This window comes from Hippichthys cyanospilos, chromosome 5, assembly GCF_059441005.1.
Source record: "Hippichthys cyanospilos isolate Australia breed blue-spotted pipefish chromosome 5, RoL_Hcya_1.0, whole genome shotgun sequence".
In the NCBI taxonomy this organism is placed as follows: domain Eukaryota; kingdom Metazoa; phylum Chordata; class Actinopteri; order Syngnathiformes; family Syngnathidae; genus Hippichthys; species Hippichthys cyanospilos.
In genome coordinates, this window is record NC_142373.1 from 15043507 (window position 1) to 15059825 (window position 16319).

Genomic DNA, 16319 nt, shown 5'->3' on the forward strand with positions numbered 1-16319 from the left:
CCTATGCTAGCCTAGCTACGCTACGTCAATGCGGGGCCTTGAAAAGTACAAATGCATACAAGGCAGTATACATATACTGTATATTGTCGTTAAAGCTACAGACTTTATAGCAGCCAAAAGCGCCATTAGCTCTGGCCTAACATTGATGCATGCGGCAAGGTGTTGGGTATAATGTTCAAGCATTAGTTTCAAGGTCGCACACATACAAGGGGGTTGTGTGTGCATGCGCGTGTGTGTGTGTGTGTGTCAGGGATAGTAATAGCTGCGTTGACAGACATGAGCGACCAGCTGAGCTTCAAGCCGCAAACTCGCTCGCGAGCAAGAAACACGAGCGAGGATTACCGCAAATGTTGACAACAGATGACCTCATTATACGTGTTGTTTGCTTTGTTTTTGTTTTTTTCCCAAAAATCGTGACAAAAAGCCACCATCCTGCTCGTTAGTTGCTTTCTTTTATCAGTAGGAGAAGATTTTCGTGTGGAGACAGCGGAGATGCACGCACGGCCGCATTCGTACTTCGTTCAAATTGTACTGCAGGAATTGCAAAATTGATGATTGTTTTTAATCATTATTGTGTTATGGATAACACCCTCATTATTGGTGTGTATTACACAAAAATTAATTGAATACGTTTATCCATCCATGATAATCTTCTCTGTATCGTTTCAATTTTAGTATATGTGTCACAGAAGTCACATCCAGAAAATACATACGATGAAAATTTAAAATACATTAAAATATGGATGTGAATGTTCTTTTAAAAGATCTAACATTTCCTTTTAATGGAAAAATATAGTGTTGGACAATTTTCCCCACTAAAAAAAACAAAACAAAACACACACACACACACACACACACACACACACACACGTATATATATATATATATATATATATATATATATATATATATATATATATATATATATATATATATATATTCTTCTTGCCACAACATTATTGCTATGCATTAAAATGTTACAAAATATATTTTCCCTATTAAAATATTGTCTTAGTTGACGTATTATATGACTCAGACCCCCCTTTTTTTTATTAGTATATTAGTTTAAGTAGTTGAAATTTAATTTTAATAGTCCAGCTCAACATAAATTATCTAATTGTCTTGGTAAATGTCTATGTTCTTTTATCTTCTTTCTTCATTTAAATTTACATGTACATATTCTATCAGCTTTCCCATCATCTCAATTTTCCCGCGGAGATATATCAGGGTGAAATTTTGACGCCAAAATCGTACATGATGGACCATTGTGCTTTGGGGGAGGTCACTTCTCACGGTGACCTTTTGGGACACATGCCATTTTTTTTCCTGGACAGGCAAGCGTGGAATTCTTCCAGAAAGTCAGCTAACCTTGCCCTACCTTGTAAGATGAGCGTGCGCTTTTTGCGGCGACGGTCACGCGCGCCAGCTACCCAACGTATACACACGCTCACACACACATCCACGCGGCCCACCTAAAAATAGCCTGTGAGCCATTGCCCACGCACGCTAATGTGTTCATTACAACAGGCTTTGTGTTTCCGTGCCAGCGTGTCAAGCCGAGAGCTTTCGCCACCTCGCTGGCGCAACGGACAATGGTCTGTGGCGGGATAAAACAGTCTGATGGCCCATTATGACCATTCAGCCCCACGCTCGGGGCGCTCTCATCACAGGCAAATTCTGAACATGTTCAAAATCGAGCAACCTCTGGCGACCAATCCATGGCCAGAGAGTCCAAACTCTGCCGCAATGCCATGGTTTGAAATTTACGAACGTGGTTTCTGGACCAACAAAATAGATTTGCAATTGACGTCCAAATTTGGACATGAAAAGCATTGGCTGTGCTTGTTTAATTAATGTGTCACTTGAAAGGGCTGTAATGTTTGAAACGATAGCCGATGAACGCTCGTCCGTCTCGAGGTGCTGACGGCACACTTTGCGCGCTCACGCATGCACACAGTATCTTTTGTGGCAAATAGTGCAAATGGCGGTCACTTGTGTGTATTTGTGTGTGCGTGTGTGTTGTTTGTCCAGCTGTTTGGAGGAAAATCCTGATCCGGCATGTTTCCACAGCTGCTCCTGGATCAGAACAAGCTGCCGGCTTTTGCCGAGGGGGACCCCCAAGATCGGACCCCCCCGTCACTCCGCACCCCCTCTTCCACGCTGGCCGGACTTGTTTTATAACACCGAGACGGAACACCGCGATGGCAGCGTCACAATCTTGCCGGGCGCAGTCGGCGCTCTGTATGAAAAGGAAAATGAAAAAGGTGGAATTTTGAAATGACGACTTTGTTCTTTGGCTCAGGAGGATCAACGCATCGTCCTTGACAAAAACCAGGCCGGGGGAGGAAGAGCTCGGGCGCCTTCTGCGTGCTTGGGCGAGGTCATGAATGGTGAGGGATTGCCCCAAATAGTCCAACCAAATTTGGCATGGACCAAGGGCAAAGGAGCTAGCACCCAACAAGGGTTCAAATGAATTAAGCAGCAAGAAATATCAAGTTCTTCCTTTTGTCTGCTTTTGAACCCCAGTCAAACAGATATTGTTGGCAACTATCAAGCCTCTATTTCCAATGCATATTAAGTTCTTTTCACCTTTGCAGTATCGCCAAAATTCACCCTCCTCTCCTATAACCCTGTCTCCTAGCGATGCTGAGACATGAATTCATGCACTTATTACGACCCGCCTAGACAACCGGAACGTATTGGTGTCTGTACTTCCCATGTCTGGCGTCAAAAGTCTGCAGTCAGTACAAAATGCAGCAGTAAGATACTTAACGAGCACGAGAACGATCGATCGTATTAACTCGATACTAGCCAACCCGCATTGGCTTCCAGTACGGCTGCGATGGGTTTTTAAGTGTCGCTTATCACTTAAAGAATTCTTATCTTGTCCACTTGCATTACTGTATGTTTCGTACTGAAAACTTTGGTCACAAAACTAAAAAGAAGTCGGTAATTGGTTGGTTGGTTGGTTGGTTGGTGGGTTGGTTGTCTGTCTGGCTGGCTTTGGCTGGTCGGTAGGTTACTTTGATTGGTTGATGTGATTATTATGGTTGTTGGTTAGAGAGTTGGCCATTTGTTGCATCATCTGTTGCTAGCTTGCCAAGAATATCAAATCCATTTCCAGGAAGTAAAAATCCGGCCACGGCTTGGCTTTAGACACCGGTGTTTGGATGAGCCGGTTAACCTGGATCTGCCATCTCTGCTTATTGGACATTGGTTGGTGGCTCTATAGCGGCTGCCGGTTTGCTTTGTGCCCATTTTGGAATTGCCCTGCGGCCTCCTGGCGGTCCGTCCCGGGCTGGCCCGAGTGCCGTTCGATGACCGAAGCGCAATTGTTGGAGCAGCGCGCTACTGCAGTCTAGCCGTTGCTGAGCGAGCACTCGCTGACCTCCAGATGTTCTTCCCAGGGACTCTTGGCGTCCCCACCCCCCCTCCATCCCACCCTGGTCCCTGTGGTATTCTGGGGCTCATCCAGAGACCCCCTTTATTTACTGCACACAGACACATGAAGGTCAGACGTGTAAAGAGCGCCTGATGGCTTTCCCAACTGGAAATGCTCCCGTCACCCTGGCCGGACATCTGGCTTTGTCGGCGGGTGCAATGGGAACGTAGCCGCCCGCCCGGGCCGGTCCGGGCGTCAAGCCGCCAGCAGGCCCGTAAAGGGCCCTCCGCCCCTCCGCCCCTCCTGAGTGGCGTCCGGTGAGTCGTTCACCTTGGACGTTTTTTGTTCCGCCCTCCCTTCCTGTCCGACAGCTGGTTTCCTCTATGGATAATTTAGAGGGGGCACACGAGTGTGAATCGCTTGCTGTCGTCATGGAAACAACGGCAGAAAAGAAAATAAAGCATTACATTAGATTTGGAAAGGCATGGTGGCAGAATGGTTAGCATGTCCTCCTCACAGTTCAGAGGCCCTGGGTTTGATTCCAGCGCTACGTGTTTTTTCCAGATACGCAGGTTTCCTCCAACAGTCCCCAAAACATGCATGGTTGATGAATTGGACACTTCAAATTCCTCTTAAGTGTGTTTGTGAGTGTGAGTGCTCGTTTGTCTCTGTGTGACCTGTGATTGCCTGGCAACCAGTTCAGGGTGTCCCCTACCTACTACTTGAAGACGGCTGGGATAGGCACCAGCACACTAGTGACCCTTGTGATGATAAGCAACTATAAAACATGGATGGATGGATACTTTGGATTTGCACATTGCTGCACAAACCACTTTGAAATGTAGCTGCTCCATTGACATGAAATTATGGAGAATTTCTTTTCAAATCTCACGCAGACCCTCAAGTACCTTCACGCCACATCCATTTCGCCTTGGCCAAGCTCAAATGTAAAATGCCATCTAGTGTCATTGAACGGTAGGTGTTCAAGAACATTTGAAGTGCAGGTCAGGTCTACCGAATATTGTAACTCATCACTAAGCGAGCAGAGATTTTCTCCAAGTAACATGCAACAACTTTGTTGTGAAGTTATGTTCCAACAAAAGGTGCTGCTCACTTGGATGGTGACACTTTGCCATCTCCGTTTCACAGGAGCAAAAGGGGGGGCATCCATCCATCTTGCTACTTCCCTGACATGTTCCCAGACGTGCGCACACACGCACCCACAACATGATGGAGTGGACCACAGATGGCGCCCCGGCGCGGCGGGTGTCGGCCGACGCTATGACGAGCAGGTACGCCGACACGCATTCTCGTGTACGCGCTTGCGCTAATGACTTTTACATGTGGAGGGCGGCCATTCCACAAATAGATTTTGCAGAGTTGAGTGGGGAGGTTAGCCTTCAGCTCAAATGAAATCTTAATACGACAAAAAATAAGAATAACCTCTTACGTAACAGGAACGCAAGCACATCGAGTATGTCTCACTAAGCAGCACGCAATCTCACGGCATCCATTTTCCACACGGCTTCTTGTTAGGGTCAAAGATTCTAACCGCTCAACCGGGGCACATATTTACTTGAATCTTAAATCATTAAACCTTATACAGTAGCTGTACTGTTATCCTTTCCAAAGGCATGCCTTAGGCTGTAGTCTCACGGAGAACCACGGTTATATTAGCAGCACCCGGAAGTCTAATTAAAGTGAAGCCTGTAGCTGACCAAACATGATAACAATCAGGGTTTACACTTGAAATTCCAATTTATTACAAAAGTAATCAAGGTAAGAGATTTATAACGCTTGACTCGATTGATTTTGTCAACATAAAAGCATCTCAACTTAGATCCATTTTTTCAGTAGAATATATACATCTACGGTACTTGAAAAATGTATCTGGATCCAGATGATTTTATTGCAGACAACTATACCAGATGAGGTCAAACATAGCAAATTCAACAATATTTTTTTTCTTACGTGTGCTTAGGTTTGTCGATTCTTGGCTTTGTTCCTCTGCCCGCCCTGCTACTTTGGTGCGCTAATTACTTTTCTACGAGTACGTTGACTCATTATTTCAATGAATTCAATCCTATCCTTTCGTATTCGTTTCTTATATTCTGTTTCACTGTTGCACATTTGCGACGTAGCTGAATACGTTTCTACTGTACATTATGTCTCCTTCACTAGTGCGCACGCACACTCCACGCAGCTGCAGGTCCATGTGAGAAACCTTTAACTTATTTGCACACCCTCACTCTCGCGCACACACATACACACCTACACACACAGCGTGCAGCATTAAATCCAGACGTGAAGCTGACACCTTGGGCCTCGCTTTCATTTGGCGTGTTGGAAAACACGCACATGCACGCGCGCACACAGTTGTCGTAGCGATTTGCCTCCAGAAAGGTTGGCCGTGTGTGTGTGCGTGCGTGTGTGTGTGTTTTTTATGAGCTGTGGCTTGATCCCATCCCGCTGCAGCTGAAATCAGAGCATCCAGCTGCTCTGGACGAGCTCAGCGTCCATACACCTGCTGTATGCGAATGTGTGCACACGCACGCAACAACAACAACGGCATCCGCACACGAGCCATCCATCACTGTTACGGCCCGACCCCACAGACCCAATAGACCTGCGACTGCTGCCCGGTGGGGGAAATGAGTTTAGTGCTTGGATTATTCTTTTTACAATAATTCCAATAGGTTTTATAGTGCATTTATATTTTATATTATACTGTATATGCATGTATGTATGTATGTATGTATGGGGTAAGATCGCTGTCAAAAAAGCGTATCCGTGTTTTCAAATAGACATGCGTGTTTTCAGTTTTGTATCTATGTTTTCAGATTTGTATCTGTGTTTTACCACTCGTATGAGTACGACTCTCGCGAGACACGTGCGAGAATCCCTCCTTTGCAAGAATCTTCCTTTGCAAGAAAACACCGATACAAATCTGAAAACACAAATACAAATCTGAAAACAGGCATACGTCTATTTGAAAACACGGATACGCCTTTTTGACAGCAATCTTACTCCATATGTATAATCTATATATATATATATATATATATATATATATATATATATATATATATATATATATATATATATATATATATATATATATATATATATATATATATATATATTAAAACAAACTAACATTTGACGTGTCTATATTTGCTATTTAGTGTTATCCATTCTTTTATTAATTGCTCCATTTCATTTGAAACACTCCTTACAAATGTTAAGTCTTTTCCTAAGTTTAATTATAACAATATAAACAAACTAAATACTGTACTCCCTTTATTTTTTTTAACTTAAAAATCAAACATTCCATTCCAGTAGGACTTTTTATTTACCATTAATGGCAATGTAAAACTAAAAACTAAATAAATTTACTCTTTATTTAAAAATCTGACAGTCTTTTCAAGTTGAACATTATTTAATGATTATTTTAATACTAAACTGTCCTTAGGTGTGATTGGGTGTGTGAATGGTTGTTTGTCCCTCTGTGCCCTGTGATTGGCTGGCAACCGGTTCAGGGTGTCTAGTGCCTAATGCCCATAGTCAGCTGGGATAGGCACCAGCAGTGCCTGTGACCCTAGTAAGGATAAGCGGCCCGAGAAAATGGATGGATGAATTCAACGGAAAAAAAAAAAATCTGCATACAACCTTACATGGAGGCACAAACCACGCTGCAAAATGTGAATTTTCAACACTTCAACTTGTCTTCCAAGTGTTATTGTCATCAGTTAGACAGTGCATTGGTAAACTAACAAAGTAAGACATGATGCTATGTGAGCATGCCACTTTGATGAACATATCTGCTTGAACAGCCGGGCCCAACAGTTGCCCTTGTACACACATGAAAGGACAACTATTTGCGTGTGCGTGGGTCAATGTGTGTGTGTCAGACATGAAAGAGCACGGCGGCTACAGGCCTGCCTAACAACTATTCAGTGCCTCGTAAATCAGAGCCGTGACATTGTAGCACAATGATTGTGTGTGTTATTGTGTGAGCACGTGTGTTTGTGTTATGGGTGTTATACGTAAAGGAAAACATGCATTCACTTGTCACTCTATCCTTCAGTGTTTATGCTAAGTTGCCCTTGGGTTGCTAAGCTACACACACACACACACACGACATACAGTGGTTGCGATCGAATCGGATCATCGCACACGGTATCGTATGTTTGCCGAGTTGACCTCTAGGTTGGTTAACGCGTTCAGACGTCAAAGATGCATTTTATTCTGGGTTGGCATCCAACGAGTTATTCCTGCCGGCGGTTAGCTAGTCTGGTTCACCGTCAAGCGGTTCCAGGTCAATACATTTCTGCAATCTATGATAGATTATAATAATCACGGTTCCTTGAGTATTGGAAGTTTCAGTTTCTGCTCAAGTTAATGCATTCACTGCCATTGACAGCTACAGATGTCATGGATTGTTTTTTTTTTTCTGGGCTGGCGGTCAATGAGTTGTCTGAAAAGCAAGAAGTGAGCTGCCAAGAGAGTTTAGGGTCCGCACGTTGGACTGGCGCCCAGCTCCAACCTCTTTTTCCTTGACATTTCCTACATGACATTTATCGGGTGGCGAAGAGCACCGCCTTAACAGAGATGACTTTTTATTTGGTGTGAAGCGGGTCATTGTCGCAGCGTGGAAGGCCACAGGAGGCCAAGGCCTGCAGTAGTAGTCAAAATTACTCTTCAAATGTCAAAAATAATCTTAAAAGAATTAAGCGCTAATTATGGAAAAACTTCACCTGCCACTTAACCATGATGGTGGAGTTTGAATTTCCCAAGGATTCCAGGAGTAAAGTTTTTACCCGTGGCAAACGAGTTCTAGACAAAGCATGGCTTAGACCCCCCTGTGACAAATCAAAACATTGGACAACGCCTCCGTAAACGCCTCTGTAAAAGGTTTCGAGCTTGCATATGCCGAGGGAGGCAGCGGACTTTAAGTCTGAGCTGACCATGTTTTGTGCCTCCATTGTTGAAGTAACCAACTGGAGCTATGGCCCTCAGGTGTCCGGGAATTCTTGAACCTATTGGTGGACACCAGCAGAAAGGGAATCCCATCAGGCAATTTTGGCCTGCGGGACTCGAAAGTCATTTGATGTGTCATGTCAGACAACTTTTAGTTGGCTTCTGGTTAAATCTGGTCCGTCTAGAGGATTAAGCGGTGCACGATCAACATTGTGCCTCTTGGGGATTGGACCCGGCTGACCCTGAGATGTTGTGAATCTCTGAAGACCTCGATTTCCCTAGCACGCCTTCCCATGAGGGAACAGTCAGGGGACACTGTGGTGACCTCGACTATCTCTGGTGTTGAATTGCCATCTGACCGTAAGCATCATCTTACTTATCTCACATTTATGTAAGATGGATGTGCCAATTACCTGCTTACAGAATTGTCATCATTTTTGTGGCTTTTGTGGGATTCTATTACTGTCGCTATAATACACTGATACAGTTTCACTCAGCTCTTTCCGGAACAATGGCTGAACATACTGTACTTCTTGCATGTGGGACACCCACTGACTCTAAGTCTAAAATCTCAGCGCACAGAAAAAAAAAAAAAGCCATTCCCTCAGGATTATATTCCAAGTGGGCCATTTTGAATGAATTCTAGGCCAACTTGTACTTGGGGTAGAAAAACAATCCGCTCTTGACAGCAGTTTTTCAACTCAACTTTATTTATAGAACACTTTAAAACAACCAATGTTGCATACATAGTGGTCTGCATCGTGTAAATTTAGCAGTGGCATCACAACATGGTGATTGGCCCAGGTGCTAAAATTTTTTTTGTGCCGCCAGACACTGTGCCTTAAACATGCACACACACGAGCAGAACCACTCGAGAGAACCGCTACTTATTGGCACAAACCAGCAAGTTACTGCTAAACTCCGGCTAAACGCTGCATTCCACCTGGCCTTTATGTTTTTAACGCATTGTTTCGTCGCCGTTAACGACTTTAAAAGTAGTGCAGCGCATAATACTTGAGTGACAATGATAAACCTGGCCCACTTATGTAGAGTTTTAGGTCAACGAAAAGGTGTTGTTGATATCCGTTGTTGAGTAGATTAGAACTGGGTCAGGGATAAAGCCTGCGGACAGAAGTTCTTCAAATCCTTTGTGCTCTCAACTCCAGACTCAAACACTTGGAAACTGAATCTTCAAGCTCTGTTCACTCCCTGTATTTCATGACAACCCAAACGCTTTGGATTTCAGGATCTTGCCCTGAGGGTAAGATCCCCGCTGGAACTCCGAGGTTCCACACAATGAGCTTCTTCACGAAAAGGAATAGGACATTGACCTTCTTCTGGTCCAATCCCTGAAGACACTTGCCTATAAAGAGCCCCGAACATGACACAAACCCTTTTATCCAAGCAGCAGCCCCTGCGCTCATCAGTCCAAGTCCCCACCTGTGCGAGGAGACCATCTCCAAAGCAAAGCTGAAACACAACCATGAAGATCCTTTTAACGCTGCTGTGCATGATAGCTAGGAGTAATCCGCTGACTTTATCAGACTGCGGCGGCGAGGCCCGCCGGCCTCAGATGGACGACATCTCAGTGGAGTGCGGCACCACGTCCATTAGCCTGGCCATCCAGATCTGCCCCGTCATCTACACAGGCTACAACGAGACTCTCCTCATCCTCAACCACGTGACGGACTCGGACTGCCGCGCCACCTTGGATGAGTCGGCATCGCCACCCGTTGCTCGATTCGAGTTTCCCCTCAACAGCACGCACGGCTGCGGCAGCACCTTCCTCACCACCAGCTCGGCTGGCACCGGCGTCTTCGCCGACTTCTCCAACATTCAGACGGTGAACATCAGTGGAATTGTGCGCTCGGTGGATCCCACCAGCGGAACCATCACGTACAATGCCGAGCTCAAGTACTATTACTCCTGCGCCTACCCCTTAGAGTACCTGGTCAACAACACGCAGATCGACGTGTCGGCCTCTTCCATCGCCATCCGGGATAACAACGGCAGTTTCCTCAGCACCCTGACCATGGAGCTCTTTCGAGATCCCAACTATGCCGAGCCCCTGGTCATCCCCCAACTAGGTCTGGAGCTCCGGACTGACATCTTTGTGGAGGTGAAGGCCACCAACCTGACGGGCCAGTACCACGTCCTGCTGGACCGCTGCTACGCGTCCATCTCGCCTCTGCCGTCCAACTCCAGCTTCTTCAACCTCTTCGTGCCATGCTCCCAGGATCAGTTCACCACCATGGTGCAGAACGGCGAGAGCCAGAGCGCCCGCTTCCACTTCCCGGCCTTCCGCTTCATCGAGCAGCAGAACCAGACCGTCTCCACCTACTACCTCCACTGCATCACCCGCTTGTGCGAGACCAGCACCTGCGCTACCTTCAAGCAGTGCAACAGCCTCCGCAGGAAGAGGGACGTGGTGGACGTTACCCAGCCTTACACCATTACCTCCCCGATGCTCATCACCAAGACAGATACCAGCGAGGCCAAGGAGGAGGAGACCGCCCAGGGCGGCAAAGGGGTCCCGGGCGACGGCTCCGTGACCGGACTGGCCGTGGCCGTCGGCGTCCTGGCGTCCGCCTGCGCCGTGGCCTTCTGTGTGGCCGCCTTCTTCTACAAAAAGCTTAGGAACTGAGGAGGCCCTGAAAATGGAGGGTGGCATCCTTTCAGACTCGCCTCCTCTGCCGGGACGATTGTGGACATCCGTTGATTTAGCTTAGAAATTGAAACCAAACTCTTTAGGTGTATATGCATGTCTGCACTTTGAAAAAAGAAAATCCCAAGTGTATAAAACATAGGGGCCAGAAATCTTTTTTGTTTGTTTGACATGGATCGTTGGGTGTGTGGGATGTTTTGAAAGTGAAATTAAAGTACTTTTCAAAGTATTATGTTACCATAATTTATTGAGATAATCTTTTTCCTAACCTGAATGTAACTGAAACCCTAACCCCCAAATCCTGAACACCTGCACTCAACAACCCAGCCCTATCCTGTCCCCCAAATCTTCGAACCCCAATGCCCTTTGCTAAGCCACGACATTAACTGCAGCAGAACAAAATGGATGTAAAATTCTCATCATGTCATGTAGGAAATAAACGTGCAAGGAAAGCAAGTGTGTGTTCTTTCTCCTAGTGCAACAACAAAATGGACCTACTGTCATCTTTTGGTCCCGTTTCTGCCTTTAAAATACAAAGTAACATGTATTTTTTCATAATCGAGTGTTGAATTTTTCTCCTCCCAATTTGCGGGTTAGGAGCCTTCGAGTGAGTTCGGGGTGGTCTTGGTAACACCGGGCCATGTCAGGTGGATTTTTGTTGAGTTTTGGGATGACGATGATGACGATGGGCGAAGGTGTCTGGGCGAAGGCCTCAGATCCCTCATTGTGTGTAATGAGTTCCAGAAAGCCCCCCGGTGAGATGTGCCTTTTGCGCTCTTATCGTAGACAGTGTTAGACGTCAGGAAAACTCAACAGCGCGGCAGGGGTTCCTACGAATTTCCCTTTGACCCCTGACCCTTCCTCGGACTCCTTCAAACCTACGAGCCCGGCACTGGATCCTTTGGCCCCGACGAGCAAGAATCGAGCGAGTGGCCGAGCCATACTTCACGGGCAGGAATCTGGCAATGACAGGCCGCTCCCCGCGGACCCATAAACACGGGGCGCTCACTCAGCGCCGGCTGTGCTGACAACACCGCGCCACATGAGACCACAACAGGCAAGACCGGGGAGGAAATGATGAAGCGCTGAAGCTTTATTAAGTGTGTCGGGGTCAAATAAGCATAAAAGGATTGGATGTGCTCACCCTGACATTATCCAAACTTCCGTTCTTGGAATGATCCGACTTTGCCTTTTTATTGACATACTGTGGTGGCGGTGACTGGGAAGCATTCACTTACTGAAATAACGAAATACAATATCAACAAAAAAAGTGTGAGCTGGTATCGGGCCGAGCTGATACCCATCAGTATGAGTACTTGTGATGGCAGACACTCCCTTAGAGTAGTGTATAAGTATTTGGCACTGTATTTGTCCCAATATGTGCCAATCGAAAAGGGCTGTTTTAAGTTTCTCTCGTTGGCCGGCGTGATTCTTCGCCACGTGTCATCCCCAGCTTGGATGACATCACTTCCACTATTTCACAGACACAAGCGGGTGATGACACGCACAATTTGGCCTGGGCCTTCACCATCATGTTACCATTACACGCCTCACTTCTCCTGGCTGCGCGCGTGTGCGCGTCTTTACCTCCGGAAGGAGCGCACCTGAGCGCGGTGCTGCCGGCACTATATCGCGGGATGGAAGCGTGTTGCGGTGCGCTCCATGCGCGCCTTGTCCTTGTCTCTTGAGCGTGTTGCTAAATCTTAGTCAGGTTTGAAAGCGTCTTGAATTTTACGTGCGCTGCAGGACGAAAGCGGAGCGTCTTTACAACCCCTTTGGAAGGCAAGCGGTCCAGCACTTTGGCAAGTGTGCGCTTGCAAATAATGACCCACTTTTAGGCCCGAGAAACAGTATACATTTTGTTTTCAAAGAAGATGAAAAAAAGTATTGCCACTCTTCTTGCATTCTACTACGCTTGAATTGATCTTTATTTCAGCCTACCAAAGAGAGAATGGGTAATACAATTAGAGTCCAGTGCCTTCAGAATACACACAAGTCATAAACAGGTGAGAAGAGCCAACCCCACACCCAGGGAAATAATAATCTATTTTTCCTGCACTTTCACACGGATATTGTATTTTTAGACCCTTCCATACTCTGCCCATAAGTCTTTTTAATGACTCATTTAAAGAATAAATTTACATTTGATCAGAATACAAACTTTAAAATCATCTTTTTTCTGTGGATAGTATGAGAGAGAAGAAAAACGTACGTGTGCACGGCCATTGAAAATGTTATGGCCACACACCTGGTCTATATCTTACACCGCTCCATGCAGGTCTTTTCAAAACAGGCTTTTTTTATATTTTAAGATGATGAGCTTCATTAAAAATGGATACCATGGCTTTTCATCCTAACAGAAAGTCCCCCAAAACGCCAGCTTTTTTGAGTTCCCAGGCATTGCTTCCCTCAAGTTGTTTTTGCTCCCTCACTTTTCCCCAAAGAATACACTCAGTCGCGATTTTGACATGCTCAAAAATCATCACTCATTGAGTATGATGGCTTGGAGCACTTCAAAGTCCATGGCATCTGAAAATGTCACAAAAGCAAACATCTGTCCTACAGCTTCACAAAAGCCTTCTTAGATGTTGCGGGGAAATCAAAACCTTTTCGATTAACCCCAAAAGCTCATTTATGCCTTGTCTACGTGTAATCGGCTTATTTAAATCTGCATAATGTCCCCCTCATTTTTTGTTGTTTGTTTATTTAAAGAAATTGCGTCTATACGAATCCAGCACAGTTAGTAGCAGCCATTTTTACACCATCCTTTAGCCAAGAAAAATTAAATAACTACCTAGGATGGAATGTCTGCACTCTTAAAAAATGTCCTTGAGATTGAATAAGAATTAAAAAAAAAAGACAATACTGTAATAGCACTGTTCAACTTTTTTAGGGAGCGAGAGAAACCCGAAACCTCCTTCGGGCCCGACAAGCATGAGCACAGCGCCAGCGGTGACCTTCAACTAGCTGGATAAGGACGTCCATTGCGGACACTCGGTTGGCAACGGCAGCCCCCCCCCTTCCACCCGGCAAGCTTTGCGGCCGTCATGAAAAAGTGTGCGCTCGCGCTTTAGCATAAGGTCAAAAAAAAAGTGGCGTCAACAAGCAGAGATGAGGACAAAAGAGGACACAGGCTCAAAGAAGGAGAGTGAGACGATTCAAGCCAAGACTGCCAGAGCGGCGAGAGGCGCGGCCTTGTCGCCACATAAACACCTGACACGCAAAACCATGGGGGCTTGCTAATAACATGATGGCGGCCACCTTCTATTTTTAAGCGCGCGCCGCTTCATTTCCACGTCTCATCTGTCTCCTTTTTTAGGGGAGCGCATGCATACGATGGTACCGGGTTACATTGTGCAAAGAAGCCGCTGGGGCCTTCCGTCACAAATCACCGGCGGCCGTCTCCGTTTTCGCCTCGGGGAAGAAAGCAAATAAATAAACAAACGCTCGGCAACGTTAGAAACATTTTTGCTGCAAGGCGGACCTGAAAATGAGGCCTCCCTTGACATATTGCAAGATCCGCTTGTAACATTAACAAAATTGGAACGGTTAATAGGTACGGGGCCCATGCCTACCTTATTTTAAAGTACTGGGTACAATTTATTTCGCTATGGATTAGGTATTTTGTATACTGTAGATGTATTGGTACTCGGTATTGGTGAATAGTGTTATTAATCTGAAAAAAACTATTTTTCCATCCTTAATACATACAAACATACAACCATACAGACATACATGCACACATACATACATGTGTGTGTGTGTGTATGTTTAGTAAGAACATTTTATTTGAAGTTTTTTAGAGCTACAAAACAGGTTGTATTCTTCCAAGAAAAAGAAACATTTTCCATCTAAACAACTGAAAGTTGTTTTTTTTTTTTTTTTGAGGGGGGAGGGGGGGTCTCGGACAAAAGGATCCGAGCCGGATCGACCGGCTTGAGCACGGCGAGCTCTCCCGAGGAGCATAAACGTCAGCGGGATATTTACGCTACTGTAATGATGCGTGCATCTGCCAAGCGCATCAGCCCCCCCCCCCCCCCCCCCCCCCCCCCATCCCAGGCCGTGTCCATGAAGCGGCGATGGACTCCACACTCACGCTCTCTACTTTCAAGTACTGCAAAAGCGATAGCGGACTCGCAAGGTCAACGTTGGAAGGGAAAGAACGCAAAAGTATTCAGTTCAGCGCAGGCGGGTCCAAACATTTTCCTCTCTGAGCTGCATACAGAAAAATAGAATGAAGGGCCGTAAATAAACAGTGCAAAAATCAACCAGTCAAGCAGGCGAATACTATGAGGCTTTGCCCTCTCTAATTTATATTGTAGATGTTTATAAAGGTAAATACTTTTTGTAATATTCCTCTTTGATTTAGTGTGTTTACAAATGTAATTTGTTCAACACATTGTAAATCAATTCTAAATTGTACAAAATGAGAATCTCACTTCTTATGTGAATCAATTTTTTGGCACACCCAACTGCCTGAAATCACTCCAACTGGTCCTCTTGTGTTATGTTTCTTTTTTATATACATTTGTAAGCAATAGCTATCCTTTCAGGACCTCGCTAGCGGTCTTCAATGCATGCTAATGCTGCCAACGATCTGATTAAAAATGGCAATTGTGGCCATTGTGGCTGTTAGCTTAGCATTTATGCTTGTTTTCTTTGGTGCCGATCATTTCATGGTCCATTTATTCTCTCAGCAAAACCTTTTTTTATTTGTTTATTGTCAGCATCATAAAAAAAAAACTACTTACAGGCTTTGTTAATGGTGACAAGGCAAAATAGGATTTTTTTTTGCACTTTTTACGATGTCTACCATCAAACCTTTTCATGAAAATTTAATTTAGAGGGAATTGCAGGCCTTGTCATTTTAGCATATGCCTGGGTGGGCTAAAATGAGGATGGCGGGCCACAAATGTCCCCTGGGCCGCAATTTGGTCACCGAAAAAGCTAGCTACACACGCTTACTAACAAATGGAAACATGCACATACAACCACACACACACACACACACACACACACACACACACATGAAGACATCCACATACAACGTACCACGCTTTGGCACTCTCACACACACAAACACACACACACACGGGCAAAGGCAGGCTGGAAGGCATGCATACGCGTTTGCCCGGAGGAGACGGGAGAAGGCTTAGCCAGCCGGGAAGAGCTCGAGTGGCGCAAGGCAGCTGCGCTGAAATGGTTTATGCGGGCGCGCACATGACTTGCATGCTGGAGCGTAAAATTGATTTGCACATTTGTCTGTGACCACGATGGAATGACGGGACCTGC

General features: G+C 45.5%; 1 non-coding gene and 1 pseudogene across 1 annotated transcript; one reads left to right on the forward strand and one right to left on the reverse strand.

Moving 5' to 3' along the window:
* Nucleotides 1–593: 593 nt before the first annotated feature.
* Nucleotides 594–696, reverse strand: LOC148423695 (U6 spliceosomal RNA). The gene has a single exon (XR_015865783.1). It is a non-coding gene; the product is annotated as a U6 spliceosomal RNA (small nuclear RNA).
* A 9149-nt stretch (nt 697–9845) lies between these two features.
* LOC148423696 (zona pellucida-like domain-containing protein 1 pseudogene) lies at nt 9846–11006 on the forward strand (annotated as a pseudogene).
* Nucleotides 11007–16319: the final 5313 nt, after the last annotated feature.